This window comes from Blennius ocellaris (genome assembly GCF_963422515.1).
Source record: "Blennius ocellaris genome assembly, chromosome: 18".
NCBI classification, from domain to species: domain Eukaryota; kingdom Metazoa; phylum Chordata; class Actinopteri; order Blenniiformes; family Blenniidae; genus Blennius; species Blennius ocellaris.
Window position 1 is genome coordinate 25,174,303 of NC_137667.1, and position 12,147 is coordinate 25,186,449.

Sequence of the window (12,147 nt, forward strand, 5' to 3'; positions counted from 1 at the left end):
GAAACCAATGACTCAACACAAAACAATCAACACAAATGCAACCCCAATAGTGACTTATATGTCCCCAACTTAGCACAATATACTGCATAACGATTGTGTTAAATTGGGTACGTATACAGATAAACAGGGCGCTTTATACCAAACTTTACGGTAAACGTATTCCACTGGCTCTGACCAATGAGCTGACAGCATACTCACTCACCAGTTTGACAACACAGAATCCCGCTTATCTCATTGGTTGAAGTTCACCGCTCGTCGGTCTGGGGTCCGTCAGTCTGCTCAGCAGTGGGCGGCAGGGGAAGCTCCATCTCATGTTCCTCAGGTGAGTGCTGTTTAGAATGTTCATAGTATAGAATAGACAGTCAACAAGCCATGACGACGCTGGTAACCATGACTTTCTCTTACTTCCAGTCTACTGAATGCTGGATCCCTGATCTGCTGAGTGCTCGTCCTCGCATTCCGCTCAGCAGAAGGTCACGGAGGAAGCTCAGTCTCCTGCTCCACGGGGAAGTGCTGTTTACAATTTGAATAATGACCTGGAAATACAACTTATGACGAGTATGTTCGCTCAAGACACAATGTAAACCACTATTATAAATGTGAAATGAACATTGCATACACCCTTAAATCAATGGTGGGGTATCATAAAATATGCTGCGCTAATTAGAACTTTATGAAATAAAATAAAGTAAAAAAAAGCCCAAATCAGGCCTGCCCTTGATTTTGAAGAAGATCACTGTGACTTCTTCCTCTCTGTGTCCTTCTGTGGACATTAACGGAGTCTTTCTTCTCATGTTCTACCTCAAATAGCAGCAGCAGTTGCAGCCACACTCCGAGAAGGATCAGGGGGCCGAGCAGCTTCAGGCGGCCAAAGAACATCACAAGGCCGAGAAGCATGAGAAAGACGATCAAGCCAAGAACTATCAGGCTGATCAGCATCGTCAAGCTGATCCAGTCCAGAACTGTCTTCAGGCTGATCAGCATCATGGAGCTGAGCAGGTCCAACAGCACCGGCTGAATAACGAATGTCGGCTGGATGACCAGGTGGAGAAGCGACGGCAGGTGGAGCAGCGTCGTCAAGCAGAGGAGCGTTTATTGGCTGAGCAGGCCGAACGACGACGGCTCAACAACCAACGTCGGCCGGACGATCAGGCGGAGAGGCGGAGGGACCACAGATTCCCGCCAGGCAGTGGGAGGACACAGACCCACTGGAGACGAGTCTCAAGATGAGGAGGTGAGAATCTGTTGCCACATCATGCAGAATATTAGGATTACTATTGCAACAACACATCATCAGTAGGGTCAAACTAACCTGTCCCACGACGGTCTAACCAGCTCACCTTCCCTATTAGTGGGTGAACAATCCAACGCTTGGTGAATTCTGCTTCACAATGAGAGGAAGAGCCGACATGGAAGGATCAAAAAGCCACGTCGCTATGAACGCTTGGCCGCCACAAGCCACTTCTCCCTGTGGTCACTTTTCTGACGCCTCCTGCTTAAAACCCAAAAAGTCAGAAGGATGGTGAGGCGCCGCTTTCACGGTCTGTATTCATACTGAAAATCAAGATCAAGCCAGCTTTTGCCCTTCTGCTCTACGGGAGGTTTCTGTCCTCCCTGAGCTGGCCTTAGGACACCTGCGGTAGCGTTTGACAGGTGTAGCGCCCCAGTCAAACTCCCCACCTGCCCCTGAGAGTGGCTGCTGAATGAATTCAGACACACATTAATAAAAGCTGCTCTTGTTAGTGTTCAGGTCAGCCCATTGATCATCTCTCGCTTTTTGTTCCCCTGCAGGAAACCATCTCCTCCCCTACCCCAACCTCAAGGGTTTTGTTTTTTTCATAAAAAAACAAAACAACTCACTTTTTAGTATTTTGTATTACAGTAGTTTGTGTGTCAAGTGGAGTCAGCGTGAGCTGCAATCCCCAGTGGATCCCACTATTTTAATTTGTGGCTTGTACATGCTTGTATAAAATAATAATAATTGCATTTAAAAAATCCTATTTTTAAGCTGCTGGGTGCACAATATATTTTTGAGATGTATGTCAAAATAAAAATTTTACGGCAGTAGCGTCATGCTGCACAGATGTTGGGTCTACTCCAATAATCCTAATATTAGTAATCATGACCACAATAACATTTTGAAAAATAATTCTGACAGTTAAATGGTGCTGCAGTTTTAAACCCATGCTTGGTTTCTTACCTTCCAGCTGTGGGAACCCACTTTGAACAGCACCGTGCTGGTGACACACAATCCTGTATTGATTCTGAAGCGCTAATGTGCCTTCCTTACAATATTTTCTGGTGTAAGCGATAGTTTCCTTTGAGAATATTCTCACATAATTCCTTTATCCTAGAGAACATTTACTGTTAGTGATGTGTGACACGCTGAGCTAGAGATCCATGTAGTCATAGTAGTACACTACCTTCCAAATGGGACATCTGAGAGCATCATTTGTCATTGCACCTCACCTCTCTACTCCATTATTGTTTGTGTAACAGATCTTACTTTCTGACTCGGAATAGAGCCCACAAACATCAACATGTGCAGTGGAAACTGAGTGCTATAGGTATTATTCATCTCCAGATTGACAGTATTATAATTGATATGGAAATACCAATAATATATATGTATTTATTTCACAGCAAATACACCGAACTCTATGCTCCTGCTGTCGTGGAGGAGGATCTGGAGGACTTGTACAGTCATGAGGACAGCTGCGATGTGGAAAAACACACAGAGGAAGAGAATGGTTATCCTTATCAGTACTGTTGTTTTTCTGGTTCATTATATTTGTTGTCATACATTTGAACTATATTAAGTAGCATGCTTATAATATAACTCAATGTAGGGTGGAAGAGCAATCTGTGTCAGAAATCATCACAAACCTGGCACTCCAGATTAATGGCCATGCCGTGAGCAGATTGAACATTTGCCGGTCTGACATCTGGGAAGGGGCCATCAGAGGATTGAAGAGGGAACATTCTCTGAGGAAAAGGACCTCCTGGTAAAGTTTTCTGAGGATGAAGGCAGATTTGAGGAAGGTGTTGACACAGGGGGACCAAAAAGAGAATTCCTCACTCTTCTGATGAGGAAACTGAACACACCACCCATATTTGATGGACCTGTGGAGAGCCGCTACCTTGTCTACAATGCAACAGGTACTATTATGGAGAATGTTTGAAATGCAAACTACACACAACCATCTATCATTGTTTAGTGTGCAAGCCAATTGAACACTTTATGACACTGCATTCTTTTTCATGCAGCAATCAGAGAAGATGAATATGGTTTGGCCGGGAAGATGATAGCTGTGTCGGTTGTACCTGGAGGCCCTGGCCCAACTTTTCTGTCAAGGGATCTGGTCAGCCACATTGCAGGACGCTCCAGTTTCACGTCATCCACATTGCGGATGAAGAAATACGGAAAAAGCTCCAACAGGGACAAGGGTCTTTGGTCGAGGGCGGTTTCATTTTGGCACAGGGAACTGGTTGGTAAAAGGAGCAGTTGTGTACATGTAAGATCTTCTATTATTTTAGCTTTATTTACCCACTCTCTGCCACGTGGACGACAAGTTATCTGCTGCCGACATAGAAGACCTATTCCAGCCACAACTTAGTCCAGAAGGAAGCAACAGGAGGTTCCAGGAGAATCTAGCAAAGAGTTTCTGGGCTGATTATCTTCTTCACTGTGAAGGTTAGTCAGTGTTTGTCCTTTTAATTGCTACATCAACAGAAATGTGTCATTCTATATTCGTTGTGGAAACAATTTTCAGTTAATCCGTTTCTATGTTTTGACAGAAAATGATAGCTCAGTGACACTGGAGGAGGTCTTCATGTTCGCCACAGGTGTACCATGTATACCTCCTGCAGGCATGGACCCCAGGCCATGCCTTCAATTCCTCACCTCTTCACAATTCCCAATGGCAAATACCTGTGCCAACACTCTAAAGCTCCCTCTGCTGGACAATTATAGCGTCTTCAAGGCCAACATGACCTTTGGAATAAAGACTTCCCCAGGCTTTGGGTTCTTTTAAGTAGCCCTTTCTCCTCTGAACCATAGAAGAGGATTAGGGCCACTGTGAACAAATGAAAAACCTGAGTTCTGACTTTAAACTCAGCTTTCCCCACTGAGCAAAGAATGATCCAAAACACTCGGTCGGTACAGAGATGGCAACTTAAAGACGTGGTTCCAACCACTGTTTGCTCAGGGGATGTGACTTTTTTCCTCATAATCTTGACTTTGAAGGCAGAAGTATGGGTGTTTGTGGGGAACCAACTTTGGGGGGCTGCAAGTGAGAGGGGTGCAGAAGGAGTGCTCTATGCAGACCAAGGGTGTTGGATTTAGTGGAGTTTGAGGGGTTCCCGGGGAAGCTATTTCATGAGGTGATTGAATGTGACAAGTGTTGGTTTGGTGCTGGGTGTTTGTGACAAATAAGGAAAACAATTAGCCATCGACCATGCAAGACTCTGGTTTCCTTGGTGCGCATATGGTGCTCCTCCTGCTTCCCTGTCACTTGGAGCCCAACGAAGGTGATTCCTCACAAGACAAATACTTCTGAGTTTCAAGTCAGAATTCTGTGTTTAAAGTCAGAATTCAAATCAAATAAATCTGAAGCCTTTTATTTTCCTAACAGTGGCCTTAAGCCTCTTCTATAGAACAAAACATGTAAAAGTTAAACGTTTTCAAACTGTTCTGTGTTCCAGTTCATGTTTGGAAAAAAAAAGGTTTTTGTTAATAGTAATAACAAACATTTGGACCAGCTTTGTTAGTATCTTTTGTTTTTGTGATGAGGTCTTTATTATGCAGTTTTGTTTACAAGATAACACCGCAACTTGTTTCTCTGAAAATAATCAATAAATACAAGCACAAGTCTTTGACTGCAGCTTCTTTTCTTAGGCCTCTGAAAGCTTTGCTGTGTGTACTTTAGAGGATTAACACAGTGGATCTACTAAATATCAGCCATTTTCTTCAGGGTGATTAGGCCTCGACAGCAGATTCCCACTGAAGAGGTGGTGTCAAACCACATTGTCTTTGTAATTCTTGGTAGCGGGTTCGCTGGTCATCGTCTCCCTCAGGAGCTGCTGGTGCTGGAATGAGGCTTTCAAGCTGGCTGAGAACATGGGTGGAGGATGGAAATCCACACTTCCTCCCATTCAATCTGTAAGAAAAATCAAAATGGATCCACACTCACTGAGCATCACGTCAACAAAGATTGGTTTTCTTTGATGTCCTATGTTGGTTTTTTTGCTAGCATTAGAACCATCTCCAGATTGATCACAGTACAAGGATGCACGTCACAACATATTTAAAGTCAAAATGCATTATGCAAAATCACAGCAAAGTGATATTATTTAAAGTAACAAGATGTTCCAAAGGGGATTTTAGAGTCCACATGTATTCCAAATGAGGTCTTGCACTTATCTATTTGATCATGATTTACAATACACACCTGTTGGGCAAAAAGTACATTGCCTCTGGTCTTCCAGATGGGCATCAGGATTGCCGAACTGGACGAATAATGTGAGTGTTCCAGTGTTGCTTGTATTCATTCACTTCTTTCTGCAGGACTTCTGAAAAGCAGTATCGCAGCAAACCTGTGTGCTCGTAACTGCCATTGAACAGATGTCGCTCCCTCAAGTCACTGAATAGATCCATCCAAAACTGACTCCGAGAAAGACAACACACATTTTACATTTGACATTTGACATTTTTCAGACGTGTGCATCTGTAAAGTTATTGTTCCACTTTTGATCTATAAAGTTCTTGTTCCACTGTTGATAGAGGCTGTTCATTTGATTAGTTAGTAATTGTAATTTAGTATTATTATTATTATTATTATGATGTTATTGGAAGGGGGGCCCCAAAATAAAATCCTGCTTTGGGCCCCCACTTGGCCAGGGCCCTGCTCACACTGATGGGAAAGAGGCGGGGCTTGTGTGTTGATGACGTTTCATTCCAGAGGAACTTTTCAGAGCTGCTCTCATCAGATGTGTGTTTCTGGGTCTCATCCACCAATGAAGTCTTAACTTCTTCAGGACCTGCTCCGTGGGGCGGAGCTGAGTAGATCTGGTTCTACCTGCTATCATGCTCCTCCCTCGCCCAATCACATGACGCACACATCCAGCCAATTGAAAAAAGAAAGTGGCAGGCGAAATCATGTTTTATTCACGGACTGAGAATTTCGATGAACAATATGAAGCAGAAAAAGTTTTTAGAAGCGATGGAAGCAATCTGCGCCTCCATCGCGGGCAGAGCACCGTGTAGCGACTCGCTGACGTCTGGTCCTGATGTGAAGTCATTTTACACACTCAATACCTCACTTTTTTTTTTTTCTTAAAGAGAATTAGGTTAGATGGTCTTTTTTCATATACTTGAGGAGACATTCTGTGTCTGCTCCTTCAGGGCCAGAGAGGTGGAGCATCACATCAGAGGGTTCATCGCCTCTCTGCAACAAGTAGAGTTCAAATGATTTCAAGCCTTCCCCTCTGGAAGAGAAGAGGCACCAGACCCCCACCTGTCATTGCTCACCCACAATTACACTTTATTAAAACAGATACCCATATATTAAATGATTAGAAAAAGAATCATTTAATAGATTTAGTTTGTCATATTTTTATTAAATTGAATAATACATTAAATACATAAAATTAGTTTAATAAAAAAATGCAATAAAGATTGAGTTATCATAGTTTTATGAAATAATTATAATACAGTGTTTCTGTACTGTTTTCTGTCTGTCACCTGAACAGAAGCCTTACTGCTAAATTTTAATAGAAAAAAATCACATATAAGCTGCACTTGATGATAAGCAGCAGATGTCTGTTGTAATAGAGCAAGAATTTCTTGACACACCGAGAGAGAGAGAGAGAGAGACAGAGAGAGAGAGGGAGAGAGGGAGAGAGAGAGGGAGAGAGGGAGAGAGAGAGACAGAGAGAGAGAGAGAGAGGGAGAGAGAGAGAGACAGAGAGAGAGAGAGAGAGAGACAGAGAGAGAGAGAGAGAGACAGAGAGAGAGAGATTTTATTTTTATTTTTAAAACAACCTTTATTAATCAGTTCAAAAACGGTTGTCCCTTTTTCCACCATTATAAAAACAGTTCACAAAGCCAGTTCACAGTATAACACAACATCTATTTCCTTCCAAATAAAGAGCTAAACTCCAGTCGTTCCTCCACCACAGAGCAGATGGTGGTCTTATAACACCACCTCTCGTTAAAACTGAGCAGGTCCTTCATTTCTTTAAAAAGATTCAAATCAACCCAGACCCGGGCCCTGACCAAAGATAAGAACATACTGAGCAGATCCTGGTCCACCCCCTGCTGAGCCTGGTGCTTCCTGCTCAGATACAGTGCCAATTTCGCTTCACCCAGTATAAAATTCAGCAGGAGGTACTTCTGGGCCTCCCTCTTCCTGTACCCCGCCCCAAAAATAAAAACCCCATCAGAGCAGGTTTCATCAAAAACAGAGAATAACATTTGTAAAACAGTGAACAAAGCTGTGAGCCTGTGACATTTCAAAAAACAGTGAACAAGAGTCTCTTCCTCGCCGCAGAAAGGACAGGCCGCGGACACAGTGGGATTCATTTTGTTCACCAGGCTGTTGACAGCCACCGCACCATGGAGGATCCTCCACTGCAGATCACCAGTTCTTTTGTTGGAGGGAGTTTGTAGAGGACCCTCCATGAAGGTCCACAACCAGAGCCCAGGGTCCATCCCCCCCTCCACACACAGTCCATCCTCCCGTCCAGGTCTCTGCAGTTCATCACTTTAACACAACAGTTGTACAAAGTTTTCCCAGTTTGGGAGTAAAGGTCAACAGGTCTGTGGTCACCCCCCTTTAGTAGTGGTCCAGAGCAGTTCCTGAGGTTGGGGTAGATCTTCAGATCCGGGAAGGGGTCCTCCGGATCCGGCACCTCCTCCCCCACCACGTACATCTTCAGGAGGCTTGTCTCCTGCTCAGAGAGCCGCTCTGCCCACTTCCTCAGAAGCTGGCCCGCATGGCGACACGACTGCAGGCCAAGAAGCTGAGCAGCAGCACCTCCATCCACCAGCCTCCACCCGACTTTGTGGATCAGAGTCTTGAGGGTGACCCCCCCCCCCTGGTGTACAGTGCGCTGGTGAGGCCTGGTGTGGACTGGTCCTGGATGTCCAGCCTGGACCCCCCCCCCACCAGAGGCTCTGACAGCAGCCAGTGTAGAGACCCAGCAGGGGGCACCACAGTGCATCGAAAATAGTTCCAGACTCTAAAAACACTTTTATAAAACAATGACATATTGCGAAGGTTTAAAAAATTAAAATCCATTAAAAACAAAGTGGCATCAAGATTAAGAGCGTTGACTCTCTGTAAAACCGTGCTCATCACATCCTTCCAAACTAAAAAACCACGACTCGTGTGTGTCGCTTCATAATCAATCAAACTTGTGGAACTTGTGCATTTAACACTTTTCCTTTGTCTACAGTGTCTTGTGAACAACACTCAGAGCGTGGCTCCTGTCCCTCCTGCTCCTCCTGCTGCTCCTCCTGCTCCTCCTCCTGCTGCTCCTCCTGCTGCTCCTCCTGCTCCTCCTCCTGCTGCTCCTCCTGCTCCTCCTGCTCCTCCTCCTGCTGCTCCTGCTGCTCCTCCTGCTGCTCCTCCTGCTCCTCCTCCTGCTGCTCCTCCTGCTCTTCCTGCTGCTGCTGCTGCTGCTGCTCCTGTTGCTCCTCCTGCTCCTCCTGCTGCTCCTGCTCCTTCTCCTGCTCCTCCTGCTGCTCCTGCTCCTCCTGCTGCTCCTCCTGCTCCTCCTGCTGCTCCTGCTCCTGCTGCCAGCGGCACTTCAAGGTGAGTTCACTGTCCCCTTGTGGCTCTGAGGATGAGAGTGTAACACCATAACATCCTGTTACATGTTGATTTATGTTGGAACTCTTCCTCAATGCTTCTCTGAACATTTGTTGTTGGTGCCTGCAGAAAACGAAGGCGGGGCAACGATGATGGCGATGCAGGCCATTACATTAAAAAACCGCCTAACGCATACATGCTCTTCTTAAAAGAGCAGAGGCCCGTCGTTGCCACCGAGCTGGGCCTGACAGGGAGCGCGGCTGTGAATACAGTAGTGGGAAAGAGGGTAAGTCGTCTGCTCCTACATGTTGGAGATACAAATTCATTGCTCATGCTTAGAAGCTGGCTTGTCTTTGTGTGTGTGTGTGTGCGCTGACAGTGTGATGTCGTCTCTCCACAGTGGAAGTCATTATCCAAAGAGGAGCAGCAGAAATATTATGAGCAGGCGAGAGCTGAGGCGAAGCTCCACGAGGAGAAACATCCGGGCTGGTCGACCGCCTCCAATTATGTATGAACTCTCTCCTCACCTGAAACTCATTAATGTTCACAAGACGTCACTCAAACTGCTCAAGAGTTTGTTTTAAAAAAAAAATCAACTTAGTTATTAATGTATTTTCTGTTTTTAGGGGAGGAAGAGACCACGAAAAAGAGGTGGTACCAGTAATGAGGGTACAAACACCCCACAGGCCCAAAGCCCACTTGTTTATCCCGGCTATTTTTACCTGGATAATGTTGGCCGGATCCACCAGTTCCAGCCACAAGTCGGCTCTCAGATCACACACACATAGTGCCCTGCTTCCACCTCAGAAACCTGTAAATAAAAATTAAAAAAACAAAAAGCACTCTCATGCTATCATTTTTTTTAATGACCATATGAGGAGTAGCATTATTTTATATTTTATTGTGGCGGGCACCTGGACGGAGGTTCCTGCAATGGAGTGGGTGTGTGGGTGACGGGGAGGGGTTAAAAGAGGACGTCCAGTCACGCAGGTGAAAATGTTTGACAGGTGAACTGTCCTGCCGCTGGAGGCAATAAAGGAAAGCAGACTGGACTCCTTCCTTCCTCCTTGTTTCCTCATCTACTTTCCTATTTTAATTTGAATGCAGCATCATTTCTGTTTGGTAAACAACCTTCAATAGATTTGGGATAAACCTTGGTCCAGCAGGAAGTGAATTTTAATTCTTTAAATCTCAATTGGAATGGTCTAATTTCAAATTGAATCTATTGAATGGGAATCACAATAAAGCCATGATGTCCCCTGGTATTTGTCCCGGGATGCCAGCCGGCCAGTTGACCACCGGGAACATCGTATTTCCAGTTAGTATTTGTATCGGAGGAGTTTATGCCAGGTAAAAGTTGTAATTACTGTCATAAAAGCCATTTCTTATCATCTGTGTTCGACTAGTTTAGCCTAGTGCAGAGTCCAGTATGTGAGGCACAAAACATTGAATCGTAAAACTGAATTTTAATGGAGAGAAGTGAATCTGAAAAGTGAATGAATTTGGGAGCTCTTTATTTATTTATTTATTTAATGAAATACAGTTTAGATTTTATTCATGCATTCATCTGTGTTCAAAGTTCAAATCAGGAGGACTTGCTCCACTCAGGCTCAAAAAGCACATGTATGATCACAGACAGCGCCACCTGGGGGACAACAACTCTGCTTGTTTTAATTCTGCTTCATGTGGAGGCATGAAAAACTGGATCTTTGTTAAAGCAGGACTGGTCCTTCCAAGATGTTTTGTTAAAGAACAGATTCATCTCTGATTCATCAGTAGAGGCAGCATAATAATCTACACTGAACAAAAATAGAAACGCAACACTTTTGTTTTGCTCCCTATTCTGTTATTTTGTACGCCACTGTTTTATCCATGAGAGGGCAACATTTGTTAGTCAGTCATGCCACTTAATAAAAATAAAGAACAAAACGCATTTAAAAAAAATGCGTGATAGCATTTTATTTTTTATTACAGCTTTCTTAAGAGTAACAGACATAAAGCAACACTGAGTCCTGAGCTGAGATGCAGGTGATACTGCCTCAAAGTCATGTTGTCAGTTTGTAAACATCGTTTTACTACCTGACACCAGGAAGTAAAACGTACACGGGTAATCGCAGTGAACCTCATCTGGAACAAACCTTTTGGTCAAAACTGGACACTACAGTCCAAAACTCCTGGAGATATTTGGGACAAAGGACGGGGTTGAGTCATGCTGGATTCACCCGGTCAGGAAAAGTTGCAGGGACATTAATGTAGTTTGGGCTCATACACACTGAGAGACAAATGATGACACTATGTGAACAAATGTAATGTTTTCTACTATTGGCCCATGCCCTATTGTGAGAAACAAATAACACTTGATAAGAACGAATAAATGCTATTCTTACCATCCATCAGTAGATGGCAGCAGAGGCCCGATAATGAAAGACTTGGCTTCAGTATGAAAGCAGGAGAGCGCATGAAAGTGCTGAAAATAAACTTTTTAAAAAGTTTACTTCCAGCTTTTTATATAACATGCCCATGTCCTATTGTGAGAAAAAAACCACACTTGATATGAACGAATAAATGCCATTCTTACCATCTGACATGCTGACTGCTGTGGCTGTCTCACTTCTTCACATTAGATCTATTCAGTGCTGGGCAGCCATGAAAAATATGCATAGCTCTCTGATCTTTTCACATGCATAAATTTTTTTTTTTTTTTTTTAATAAAATTGACAGATCTACAAACATATCTAAGGCTGGGCAACAGCTGGTGGTGGTGTCAATTTGTATCGGATGGCATCACTGCCTGCGTCGACTGGCCCTGTATCCGTCAGTGCAGAGGAGATGCCAAAGATAGCTGTGTGTGTGTGTGTGTGTGTGTGTGTGTGTGTGTGTGTGTGTGTGTGTGTGTGTGTGTGTGTGTGTGTGTGTGTGTGTGTGTTTGTGTGTGTGTGTGTGTGTGTGTGTGTGTGTGTGTGTGTGTGTGTGTGTGTGTGTGTGTGTGTGTGTGTGTGTGTGTGTTGACGTTGGCATCAAGCTTTACACTTCACATGTGTAATTGTAGACTTGTATAATACACACTACAATTGTCACAGTACTACTAAATATTGACAAAATAATGTTAAGAGTCAAAATGCTGACAGATAATTTACAGTGAACAATCAAAGAGCATCAACTCCCCCCAGGCAGGCACTCAGTCGGTCTCATGGCCACAGGCTGTCCATTCATGAAACATATTCATTTTAAATAATCCAACTTCCATTAATCAAACAAATCCAACCATCCAGACAACATGTATACAAGGCAAGCAGGGCACACTAACTAATTTGCTGAAAACTCAGTGTTAAAC